The following is a 12,784-nucleotide window of genomic DNA, read 5'->3' on the forward strand; positions in this document are numbered from 1 at the left end:
ACTGCAGATACCTTTGTAAGGAATTCATACTAATTATTAGTTCTCCCTAATTATTCACAATTTTGTTCCAATTTTTGTGTTGTGTGTTTCAAATAAACTTTGGTAGTCAATTTGTTCTTCTGACTTCTTGAGAATTTATATTTGCTTTTCCCTTTTGTATGGCATACAAACTTTTAATTCCAAACCGGAAGAATACAACGAACGACGAAATCCAGAGAAAAGTTATACCTTCCCTTGACACCCCTAACCTCAGGGTATTAGAGGATAAAAGTAAACAAGATGAATTCAGATCCTCCTCCTTCAACATTCACAGGTTGACCCAATTTCTGTATTTGTGTGATATCAGTTCATATTACACCTTTTTTCCTTTGCATTATCGATGTTTGTTTAAACCATTATCAATCATTCTCAGTAACCCAACATTCCAACTGATTTTCTCAATGTCTTTTCTTTTATGTTTCTTACCGAATGACTTCTGCTCTGTATCAAACATTAACAACTTTGCCTCCGCATATTTGATTAATATACTGTTTTGTCATTCTGTTGTATTTTTTTAGAATTTTTTTTGTCTGGTGTCATCAATATATTTCCAAACCACCCTTATCTTTGGCAATTCCAGTTAAAATCCATACACCCCCTGTGGAAGACATGACCTTAATCTCCGACATAGGGAATGCAGATTTCAAACAGAGCCACTCATTCAAGTAATGCGCATTTGAAATTCACACTAACTTGTGTGGGAGATTACGGTCATGTCTTCCATAGGGGTAAAGATTTCAACTGGAATAGCTTATATCCATTCATACATGAAAAGTTTTACTCAAAAACGACATGACAGATCCATCTTTCCAAACTATTTCCATAAGTCCTTGTTGTGTCATCTGAATATCAATTTATCCACACAGACATAGCTTGAAGCCATGATACGGTATTCGTTTATGTGTTGATTCCCTAGTTACTCATCATTTTTGCATGCTTTGCCATCACATTACTAAATCCACATTTTACATGTTTTTGCCAAAATAATACTAAATCCATATTGATTAACGAGCCCTGCGATGCTGCATCAGTTTATTTGTTGAAAACTCACTGTAAAGATATGTTTTCTAGAAAAGGGTTACTTTCATTTAACTATCACTCTTTCAAAATTTAGTAACTTCAAATTTCACATTGACTTGGACATAACACTAGTACAGGAAGTGCTTTTTAGGAGAAAATTTTTATGTTTCATGATTTTTAACACTTTTTGTGCTCTTATTAAGGGCTGGGGTATGAGCGTTTGGACAGTATTTATTTTGGGACATTAGAGCACATCAGACATATCGAATTGCATTCTGAATACGAAGAATGTCATTCTGATATCAAATAATTTTGATTTTTGAAATTACATAATTTAATACACATTTTATGGCAAATCATTAAAATTGATATTTTTGATATTTAACAGTACTTGAAGTAAACTTTATAAATCTGATGATTTATACTTAAAGTGTATGTAGGTGGGATGAAAACCGACGATCAATTGAAAATTTTGACCTTTTATTGAAGATATGGATTTTTTCCCAAAACACCAAAAAAATTAGGTCTTTTGGGAAAAAAATCCATATCTTCAATATGAAAGGTCAAAATTTTCAATTGACCGTCGGCTTTTCCTCCCTGCTACATACACTTTAAGAATATGTCATTAGATTTATATAATTTACTTTAGAGGACTGTTATATATCAAAAATTTGAAAAATATCTAATTTTTATAATTTGTCATAAAATTTGTATTATATTGTGATTTTCAAAAATGAAAATTATTTGATATCAGAAAGACATGCTTCAGATTCAGAATGCAATTCGATAGGTCTGAGGTGCTCTCATGTCCCACAAAAAATACTGTCGAAACGCAATAAACGCTCATTTTAGATCCCTTAACGATGCATGAAAATGTTTAAATGTAATGCGTTATTCCAGTTGAAATCCATACACCCCCTATGGAAGACATGACCTTAATCTCCTATACAGGGAGTGTTAATTTCAAATGGGGTTACCTGAATGGGTGGCTCCATTTGATATCTACACTCCCTGTGTGGAAGATTAAGGTCATGTCTTCCATAGGGGTATATGGACTTCAACTGGAATAGCCCAATGCATAAGTGTATGTGGGAAAATTGTTGAAATAAGCAAAATTAGAAACAAGCTAAATGTGTGGGGGTGAACTTGCAAACTTCCTACTTCAAAATATAAGAAAAAGGTCTGTTTGGAATGTTATAGAAATAAAAGGTACTATTACCTGTTGGAAAACTTTTTGAGTCCTAGCTGGAAGAATAACCTTCTCATGAAAATAAGTGTATGGGTAAAAAGTAAGCCCTTCTGTAAAATATTTAATCAGCAAAAAAAGAATTTTCTGATTTCACAAAATGTCAACTTTTTGCCAAAAATTGCTTGCCCCCCCCTTTCGGCTTGCCAAATTTTAATTTTACCCTCCCCCAGGGCTCATAATTATTGCACAGCCCCTGAGGAAAATATGAGCTTTCTTCTGATACCAAAATTTCAGGTTTTTATGAGGAGAAATGTGGAACAAGTCTGCTGATCTGGTCATAAACTTTTAATAGGCACGGTGATATCTCCTGGCTCTCAGCGAATGACTTGACATAAACTTTGTGGGATGCATACTTAACACTTCCAAGTCATTGCATCTCAAATATTGATGAACAAGTAAATATGCATAACTATGGTGTCCCTGATCCATCTCCAACATATACACCTCATCTATGGTTACAAAGTTCTTTAACCCCACTATACACTAATATGGGTGACCTCTGAATGTTTTGAGTATAGAAACTCATACTCCACAACTTGAAGTCAACTTTGAGCTGTGATTGTTGAATAGAGGTCACTGGGCTATGCCCCCTTGTAATGAGATCATTTTGGCAAGAATATGTGGAGTGAACACACACCACCAGTGCAGGTTTGTAAGTTTCAATGTACCTGGTGTTTACACCTCCGTAGCATGAAATGTTTCTATTTTGTTTTCTATCTATATATATACAAGCCACACCTACTATCAGCAACATAGGAATTTTTGTGCTCAATGGTTTTCTGCAGTGAAAAATCATTGGTAACATCTTGTATAAAATCTAGTTGAGGCCCCCCTACGGAACTTATGTATGTAGTGACTAGATAGTGTCCTTGCAATACGTGATTTAAGCATTCAAGTCCAAATGCATTGTGGGACAGTTTTGGCAATTTCGGTCCAGCTGAACACTGACCTATCAAAGTTTTTTTTTGTGATTACAAAATATTGTTTTAAGTGTTTTATTAAAATTATAAAAAATATTGTAATCTTACAAATTAATTATTTAAAGTATTTTAAATGATAACGTTATTAAAATAATAAATAAATACTTATTATTTAAACATTTTTCCGATCCTGTCGACACTCCAATTCAAGTTATACCAGAACTGAAGTGCAGACGATCTGTCAATACCAATAACCCAGAAGAAGATGAACTGTCCAAAAATGTATTGCATGCTTGAAATTCTAATTTCTTTTATATATATATATCCGTGCAAAAATCTCAGGGGCCCCGGCAGTTTCGGAAATAAAGTAGCTCCAATATCCCACATACTTAATGCTTGGTAAATCTGCAATGTTCATGTTATTATACATCCTGTGAGTCTGAGAACTTTTCACATGTCAATCAAAAACCATGCATACACTACGTTCAAATTCAGTATACCGGGAAATTTGTTCTTGTTGTCCAGTGTATTTAACCTGCACTGGTGGTGTGGGCTGAACATGATGCACCTGATTAAAAAGGGCTCTTCCACTTGAAATCCATACACCCCCTATGAAATACATGACCTTAATCTTCCACACAAGGGGTGTAGATTTCGAATGGAGTCTCCAATTCAGGTAACCCCATTTGAAATTCACACTCCGTGTTTGGAAAATTAAGGTCATGTCTTTCATAGGGGGTATGGATTTCAACTGGAATAGCCCAAATCATGTGCAGAATTCCCTGAAAGCCTTCCTTTCAATCAATCATATCTAAATTTTAAATGAAGGCAGAAAATACCGATTACACATATTCATTTCTTGTTCAAAACTCCCCTCTTATATTATTAAAAGAACTGTCAAACTCTGCTATTCAATTTGAAAAAGTGATTTGAAGCATATTTCATTTGTCATTATAGAACATGATATGTTACCTTGTTATCTGGGATTTTATATTTGATGGGAACACCCAAAGTGAAGCTAAATGATGACAATACATGTCACCATAAGTAATTTACATTTTTTAAACCTACATTTGGCTGCATTCAAAAACTGCATCAGAACATCAAATATTAAATCAGTAAGCTTGTGAAATAGTATCCATACTTAGCATATAAGCTAAGTATGGGAAGCATACCATGCACCAAGGGAAATGAAGCAACCACTCTATTGTTCATACCAATAAGGGATAGTATCAGAACCAAACCGCCGGGTGCCCAAACAGAACCAGCAACTGGGCCTGGTACAACTCGGAACAATAGAATGTGGTTAAATTGTTGGGTCCACCAGTTTGGGTCAGCCAACTTTAAAGAATAAAACATTGATTTTGTTGAAACTTTCTGCTTTGGTACAAAAGCTACATTGGACTTTTTCTTTATATTAAGGCGAGTCTGAATGGTGCCCGAGCTAGCAGTGTTTGTGCTGAAGCCCCCCCCCCCTGCAATAAATTGTATTATCAAAATAAAATGACAAAAAACTGGGAAAATATGGCCTGAAGGATCTAACTCGCCTTAAAAATTATACATTTTGTCAAAACTTGGCAAAGAGGCTAAATAAGTTATCAGCATCACCCTGAAGTTATCATCACAGTCAAGGGTGATACAACAGAGAAACAGTTCAATGTATAATATTACTAACAAGTTATCATCACAGTCAAGGGTGATACAACAGAGAAACAGTTCAATGTATAATATTACTAATTACAAGGCAGCTGTCACATGTAATGAAACTTAAAACTATTTCTGTGTTACATTACACCATCATAGAACATGTATACCATTGTACAGTCTGATTGTGTGTATGTGATTGAATTTATCTATCTAGTATTTACCGGCTATATATTCTGGTTGAAATCCATACACACCCTATGGAAGACATGACCTTAATCTCCTGCACAGGGGATGTAGGTGTTAAATGGAGTCACCCATGCAGGTAACCCCATTTGAAATACACATTCCCTGTGTGGAAGATAAGAGGTTATATCATCAATAGGGGGGTGTGTGGATTTCAACAGGAATAGCTGATTTGCTTGAAATTTTCAAGGAGATGCAGAAAATCTGACTTTGTGGGTTGGTTTCGCTTTCTTAGCTCATCCATGTTTTCAGCTTACTCAGATTTGCATAACTTATTGTAACTTCTAAAAAGAAATTTTCGGGCCAAGATACCAAGTATAAATCACTTAAAAGTGCTTGTTCACTTCGAGTGAATCTTCAAGTTGCCCTGGTGAGGTGTTTTTTGTTTTGGCTGTTGTTGCATTGTTTTAATGTTTTTTTTTGGGGGGGGGGCACTTTCACTTTCACAAATCTGCCATTGTAATTTACATTATCCTGTTTCCCGATGATACAAAAATGTATGAGCATCCTAAACAATTCCTCTACGAAAATGATATACCTATACTGTTGACATCTGGAGTCGGGTCTAACCAGCTGGCTAAAGATAGACCATGAGCAGATGGTGACATGTACTTGATACTTTCAAATGAAACTTAAAGTAGATCTAAGTTTTTCTACGTAGGGTGGCATGGTGTGGCTACTTCTTAAGTTGAGGTAAAGTGACATTTGGAAACAAAAAGTCAGTTTGAGTTAGGGGAAGTTATTCTTTATACTATTTCCCCTTGTTTCCACATTTCTTTATATCGAAAATCAAAAATCACACTCTGCTGAAGTATCAGTCGGTAATTGCAGGACTTCCACCATTTTGAGTTCGGCAAGGAGGACATTTTCACTACACTTTTTCCTGTCAATGGTCATACTGGGATATTCCAGTTGACATCCATACACCCCTGTGGAAGACATGATCTTAATCTCCTACACAGGGAGTATAAATTTAAAATGGGAATACCTGCATGGGTGACTCCATTTGAAATCTACACCCTCTATGTGGGTCATGATCATGACTTCCATAGGGGGTGTGGATTTCAACTAGAATCATCCATTCGGAACACTTCCATCAAGCACACAATGGTGGAAACACCTGAGAGCCAAGAGGCCGCCACTCACAACATACAAGAGTCAAAGGCGTGACAACGGTGTAACATATCAGAGCATGAAAACATTCAACATGTTTTTCTAGCCTACTATTAGCACCGTAAGCACGTTCGGTTCATGAAACTCCACACTTTGACTAACTTCATTGTGTATTTACACGTGCCAAGATCAAATACATTTGTTTTACACCCTGCAAGTATTTCGATCAAAACCAAAATGTATCCAATCCGGGAAAAAATTGTAACAGTATCCTGACGATTTGCATTAGACAAGTTCTTAAAAGTGTTAGAAAATTGTAATTCATTCCTGAATTACCCTGCTTACAATTTTATGCTGCCTTACTACTTGTTAACAAATTTCCACAGAAAAAATCTCATCTAAAAAAATACAGACCTAAATATTAGTCTTATTTGACCTCATTTTTTCTACATTTTTCTAGATATCTAATACGATTGTGATATTTAGAAATTCTAATATTCTATATATTAGAAGATCTTTTTGATGATTTGTGTGTGGTATAAATATGCTCTATTATTATTATTATATATTATTTATTTGAAAAAATATAAAAAATATGGAATTTTCAACTGTACTTGACATCCATTCTCAAGGGTTTAAATTCCATTTGAGATTTAGGTTGTATGACAATGATCTTGATTAAAGTCAACATACTCGATTATTCGTGTGAAAAAAAAACACGACTGAATCTTGCAAGGGTAATAAGTCTGTGTGTGCATACCTGTGTAAATGGGCTATTCCATTTAAAATCCACACTACCCCTGTGGAAGAATAAACTAAAGTCTTCTACGGAGGGAGTATGAGTTTTGAACAGAATGGACAATTGGATAGCTTACACTGGAAATACTCACTCCAGTTGTGGAAGATAAAGGTAAAGCCATAATACAGGGGGAGTATGGGTTTCAAACTGATTAACCCTGAACAATACATTTGAATAACATACTCCCCCTATGGAAGATATTTCCAAAATCTTCCACAGGGGTAGTGTGGATTGCAACTAGTGGAATAGCCCAATGTGGTAATTCGTCTCTGCTGAGAAAGAAATCTCACATTTGGTGCTACTTGTGAAATTACGCTGCAAATAGAATACCAATTACATTATATAAGGGAATTTTTTTCCAGTCCCAGGTAAACATATTTCATCATGTGCGTATATAGTTTTGACAACTTCAAGCATTTCAAGCTTACATGTGCCACGATCTGGTCCATGGGGGCCATAGACAGCAAATTTGGAATTGAGAAAGGCAAAAATATGGAGTAAAAAATACATAAGAAAATAGACATCACAAAATTTCAGAACTTTAGAACAAAGTATATGCTAGACCTTTGGTGTTTTCAGTATATATGCTAGCCTAATGTTTGTATAGGTAATAATTATAGTAATATTTGTAGTATAATTTTCCAAAATGCCTCCTTTGGCTTGATGGAGCAGACCGTGTCACATGTAAGAATTGAATTTTAGATTCTTCACAAGTTTTGAGACACAATACATTTTGTCCAAACAGAAACGTTCTTTCAAGTTTTGTGGGACTGATTCAAATCAACTCAAAATATTTGTTTTATTAGCCTTTGTCACAGTTTTCCTAAGAAACCAAAAACAAGAAGAAAAAAAAAAAAAAAAAAGAAACATAAAAACTAAACTAACTAAAAAAAGAAACAAAAACAACTATTGTCTATGGTATAAATAATGACATTTTATAACTAAAAAAGAAACAAAAAAACTATTGTCTGTGGTATAAATAATGACATTTTATTTATTCATTAAATTATTTATTCTGAAACTTAAAAGATGCTATTGGGAATGCTTAAATTATTCCACACGTGCGAATCATGGATATTCAAACCAGCAACCCTTGGGTCATTTACAGTCTCTAAGACAGGTTATAGTAGCCCACAAAGTCCATTTTCTCACAGGGGAAAATAGTAAACATAAAGAGGAGAATCACCCAAAGAATATAAAAGAGTAAAATGTGTAATGCTATATGGGAAATCCATCAATATTGGATTTCACATACACCACACACAAAAAAAAGTTTCTTACTTAGGGGCCAAAATTTAACACTATTTTGCTTTGCAGTAGGCGTGTGTATTATCAAAGTTTGTAATATACTTGGTAAACTACATTACGGGCTGAACAATGTGACAAGTCCATTAGGGGTGCATGTCATAATTTCAACTGGGCTTGTAGAACATTCCCCATAGATCTCTTTAGATAGTTCTGATAGCTTATTTCTTTTCCACAGGCAATTATATTTTTCAATCCTTTTTATCACCTAATTGCATAATGTAGGTATCATGGACATCTTTATCACTACCATCGCATGGAAATAAATCCTACTCATAGCAACCGGAAAGCAGCCCTCCTAGCATTTCAAAAAGGCTGGCATGGAAGCCTCCTATGTCACACAACCTAAATACCCAAATCTGGCAAGGAAGGATAACAACTTTATTTTGTAACATTTCACCCCTGTAGATATGATATACCTTCACACTGTCACCTCTGAAGATTCCCCAAACTCATTTTTTTCAGTCACTTTCTAAATTAAAATTGGGTCTTTCACCAAAGGATATGTAAGTTCACATAAAAAAAAGCTGCAACTTTTTGTGGGTAAAAATTGTAATCTTACATCAGCAGTACTAGATGACACCTTGTGTTGATGTTTTACCTGCCTTGTTTAATGGGTTATTCCATTTAAAAGCCACACTACCCCTGTGGAAGATGCTAGAAATATCTTCCACAGGAGGGGTATTAATTTCAAATGGAACAAACAAATTAGGCAGCTCCATTTGAATGTCATACACCCTCTATAAAGATTCAACCTGAATCGATTCAACCTGAATCGTAATTCCAGAGCGGCAGAGAGGGTTTCAAATAGATTTAGTTAATGTGCTAACTGCATTTGAAATTCATACACTAGATCTGTAGTAGATATCTCCAAAATTTTCAGGGGGAGTTTGGATTTCAAAGGGAATGACCTATTTACTAAGCATGCAATCACTTTAATGTAGAATATCGAATCCGGCCCGGAACAACTTTGATGTTTAACAAATTAAAGCTAATTGCAATTCATGAAAATGTTGAAGCCCTTGGGGTAAAATGACCCAAATATAGGCAAATCTTTCACTTGGTGATCATCATAATCCCTCGTGGTCTGATTTTCCCCACAATTGACACCTGATCTACACCACGTTTGTATATTGCATAATCGGTGCTTCTGATCTCGATAAAGAAGTTATATGCATATGGGTATCCTGAGACAGTGCTTTCCCCTTGTTGTCCATTATTTGAATTGGCAATTATAATTATTACTCATTTCTATCAGTTGGTCAAGCAAACAAATCCTTGATAGGGTTTTGATCCTGGGACTTCTGGATCTCTGAACCCCGGGCTCTGGACCACCACCGTTTGTCTTTTCTTTTAATTTAATGGTAATAATTGTGTCAAGTAAAATGGCTTTACATCTTAAGTCCAAAGAACACCATTTTTTCAGGCACATTTACCCTTTAATTAACTTTTAAAATGACAAAACTCATAACATTGTGGATTGATATATAGAATGGCGTGCACGCAGTTGGGCTCTGTACCTATGTTACTTACGCTTTGTGTGGCAAAGCTTCACCTTAACAGTTAAGCTTCACCTTAAGGATACGATACATGATTTACCGACAAGTGACTCATTTCGAATGCGATCATGAATTTTGAAGAAAAAAAAAAGTTTCCACAGGCTTTTGGGATTCGAACCAGCGATTCGAAACTTCCTTCGATTATGCGTCTAGCGCTTACCGTTGCGCCACGGTGGCAGTTGAGTGGAGTAGTGTAATGATAAATGATAAATCTCATAATGCCATCTTTAGCCTTTTGTTTACTAAAAAAAAGACGCGCTTTTGTAAAGATAGATTAGCCGCTTTATGCATAAAGAGCACGAACGTTTGGGAAAGGTTTCAAACAAATAATAAAGACACTGATGTGATGATGAAATTGCGCAAGTCGGGAAATATTCATGCCGCAATGTTTTGTTTTGGTTTTAGGAATTTGACCTTAAAATTTACGACTTCATGACATTATCATTCGAAATCAACAAAAGATATTTCAACAGTATATGGCATCATTCTTTCTCTAGAATGTTTTATACATGTATGTGAAATAGCTTCAACAATGGTTCGCTGCATAATGGTAAAAACAGCCTTGACCTAAAAAAGGGCGAGAGGTACCATATTTACGGATTCAGGCTAAATTTAAAATTGATATAAAATGTTTGTTTTTGATCGATTACAAAATTAATTTTTGTCATATAAAGAAATTGTGTCTGGCGTGAATTACACTTCAGTTTTTATTCTCTTTCTTCTTCAAATGATTTTTTTAATGATAGAGTGAATCCCTGGCCCTCTATAATTACGCACAAAAGATCGAGTCCCCTTAACTCAAGAGTCACACAAGACATTGAAATATAAATAAGAACAGACCTGTTTCCACTGAAGATGAAAAGATTTTCTATTTTAACCATAGTGACTTTAATAGAAATAAAATGGGTTGATCGAGTCAACCTTTATTACATGAATGTTTGAACAAGAGTTAATATTCCTTTGATGAAGCCCTTCCATTCCTGTGGGCATGTATTCCACTGACACCTATCTGCTTTACAATATTGCATCATCACTCCTGGGCTTGAGGTGATACTGAACCTATCACTATTTTGGTTAAGTTGTAAGAGGATAAGGTTTCAAGTAAAAAAGTGGCATGCGCATAATTATACACCCCCTCTCTCACCACCCCCTCCCACACACACACACAGGAGGTTGATTGTGATATATCAAATATTACAATCTCAGTAGAAAATCATTATGCAGTGCTTGCTTGATTTAGCACAATATGTTTTACTTGTTACCCCACCTTGGATTTTAGTAACAAAAATGCAATTTTTTTTTAAATGCCCGATGATATTTTTCTGAAATTTTCAGAGTATGTAGTATGAACATGTAGAAATATGATCAAGTAGTTGCCCTACATGCTCTTTTCCAAAAAAATAAAATGTCCTATATACCTCAATGATAATGAAACTTAGGTGCAGAAACTGATACATTCTGTCCAAAAGGGCAAGTTGATCAACAATTAATAGAGCCCTGCTATGGTTCTTAATGTATGGTTCAAACATAAGAAAAATAAACTTTAGCTTTATTTGGTCAAATCAATGAACATTAGATCTACTGGAATGTTACAAGGACGAATCAAATTTTGACACACAGAGAGGTTATTAAAAAAATCATCCGTGCACCTTCACTTTAATGTCAAAACCGAATCATAATGAACACCAGTTCTCACAAGTATAAATAGAACAAGTTATCATTAATACCGCTCTCAGTGATGCATCACCATCACCAGCTTGGACGCTTCGGGAGACGAAACGGATATGAATTAAATCAGTATGAATTATGCAACATGAATCATCTTCTACGTTGAATTCTCTGGCCAATTCAATGTTAGTGATTGTTTTCCGCAAAAACAAAAAAAAGGAAAAAAAATCCATAGAGGAAATACAATGAATTTTGAAAATTGGATTTTCATTGGTATTATCTTCTGAGAATTGAGGTCGGTTCTGAGTGAAGTGTGTACTGTAAGGTGACTAAACTTTTCTCTTGGCATCTTGACACACTGCAGGTGGTGGGCGGCGACTAGACGTTTCTATATGTATCTATTTCTATTTCCAAATCTATACATTTATGGAGATATGGATATTTGAATGGCTGCATTAAACTAAATTGAAAATTAAAACTTTAACACTACTTGTTAATTTCACTTACCAGGAGAGCTTTCGAGGAACTGCCTCATCATCAGCCAATGTTGTTAGCTCTGATGCTTTTTGGAAATGGTTTTGAGATTATGTCACTCTAAGCTATTTTCAAGAAACATCAGAGCTAACGACTGATGATGAGAAAATTCCCCAAAAGCACTTCCAGTTATTTAAATTAACAAGTAGTGTTGCAGTAATTTAAATGTTCAAATTACTTCTATGAATCTGCAATTCTATAGTCATGATAATGACAGTACTGTTTAAAATTTTCTGTTACATAATATGAATTGTCATTTACTACAACTTAAGAGTTAACCGAAAAAGACACTATACAACATCCAACACTTTTCCCCCTCGCTATACTCTTCTCCATTAAGATGTAGGGGTGTGTGTATTTGGCGATGTGTGCTTCTTTTTAAGGTCTTTGAGTTTGTCAGGGTTTTGTTTTCTTATTACACCACGTCAACAACAACAACAAAAACCTTGTGATATATACGTAAAAGCACAATACAATGCCTAATTCTTTTTATATAATTTTTGTAGTATATGCATCATATTGTGCCAACATAATTGGGTATATCATATAAGGAAAGAAGATCGCTTGTTGTGTTGACACAAAAACCAGGCCATCATCTTTTAGAATTAGTATGCAAAATTAATACATGACTCACAGCATTGTATGACACTATTCAAAGTAATTTTCTTTTTATCAACAAGGCTTGCCG

General features: G+C 34.9%; 1 protein-coding gene across 1 annotated transcript in view; it reads right to left on the reverse strand.

The window, feature by feature from the left end:
* LOC140158853 (serine/threonine-protein phosphatase 4 regulatory subunit 4-like) overlaps positions 1-12,784 on the reverse strand; it is a 161,403-nt gene that overhangs the window by 69,476 nt on the left and 79,143 nt on the right. The window lies entirely within an intron of this gene.

The sequence above is a fragment of the Amphiura filiformis genome, chromosome 1, assembly GCF_039555335.1.
Source record: "Amphiura filiformis chromosome 1, Afil_fr2py, whole genome shotgun sequence".
Classification (NCBI taxonomy): domain Eukaryota; kingdom Metazoa; phylum Echinodermata; class Ophiuroidea; order Amphilepidida; family Amphiuridae; genus Amphiura; species Amphiura filiformis.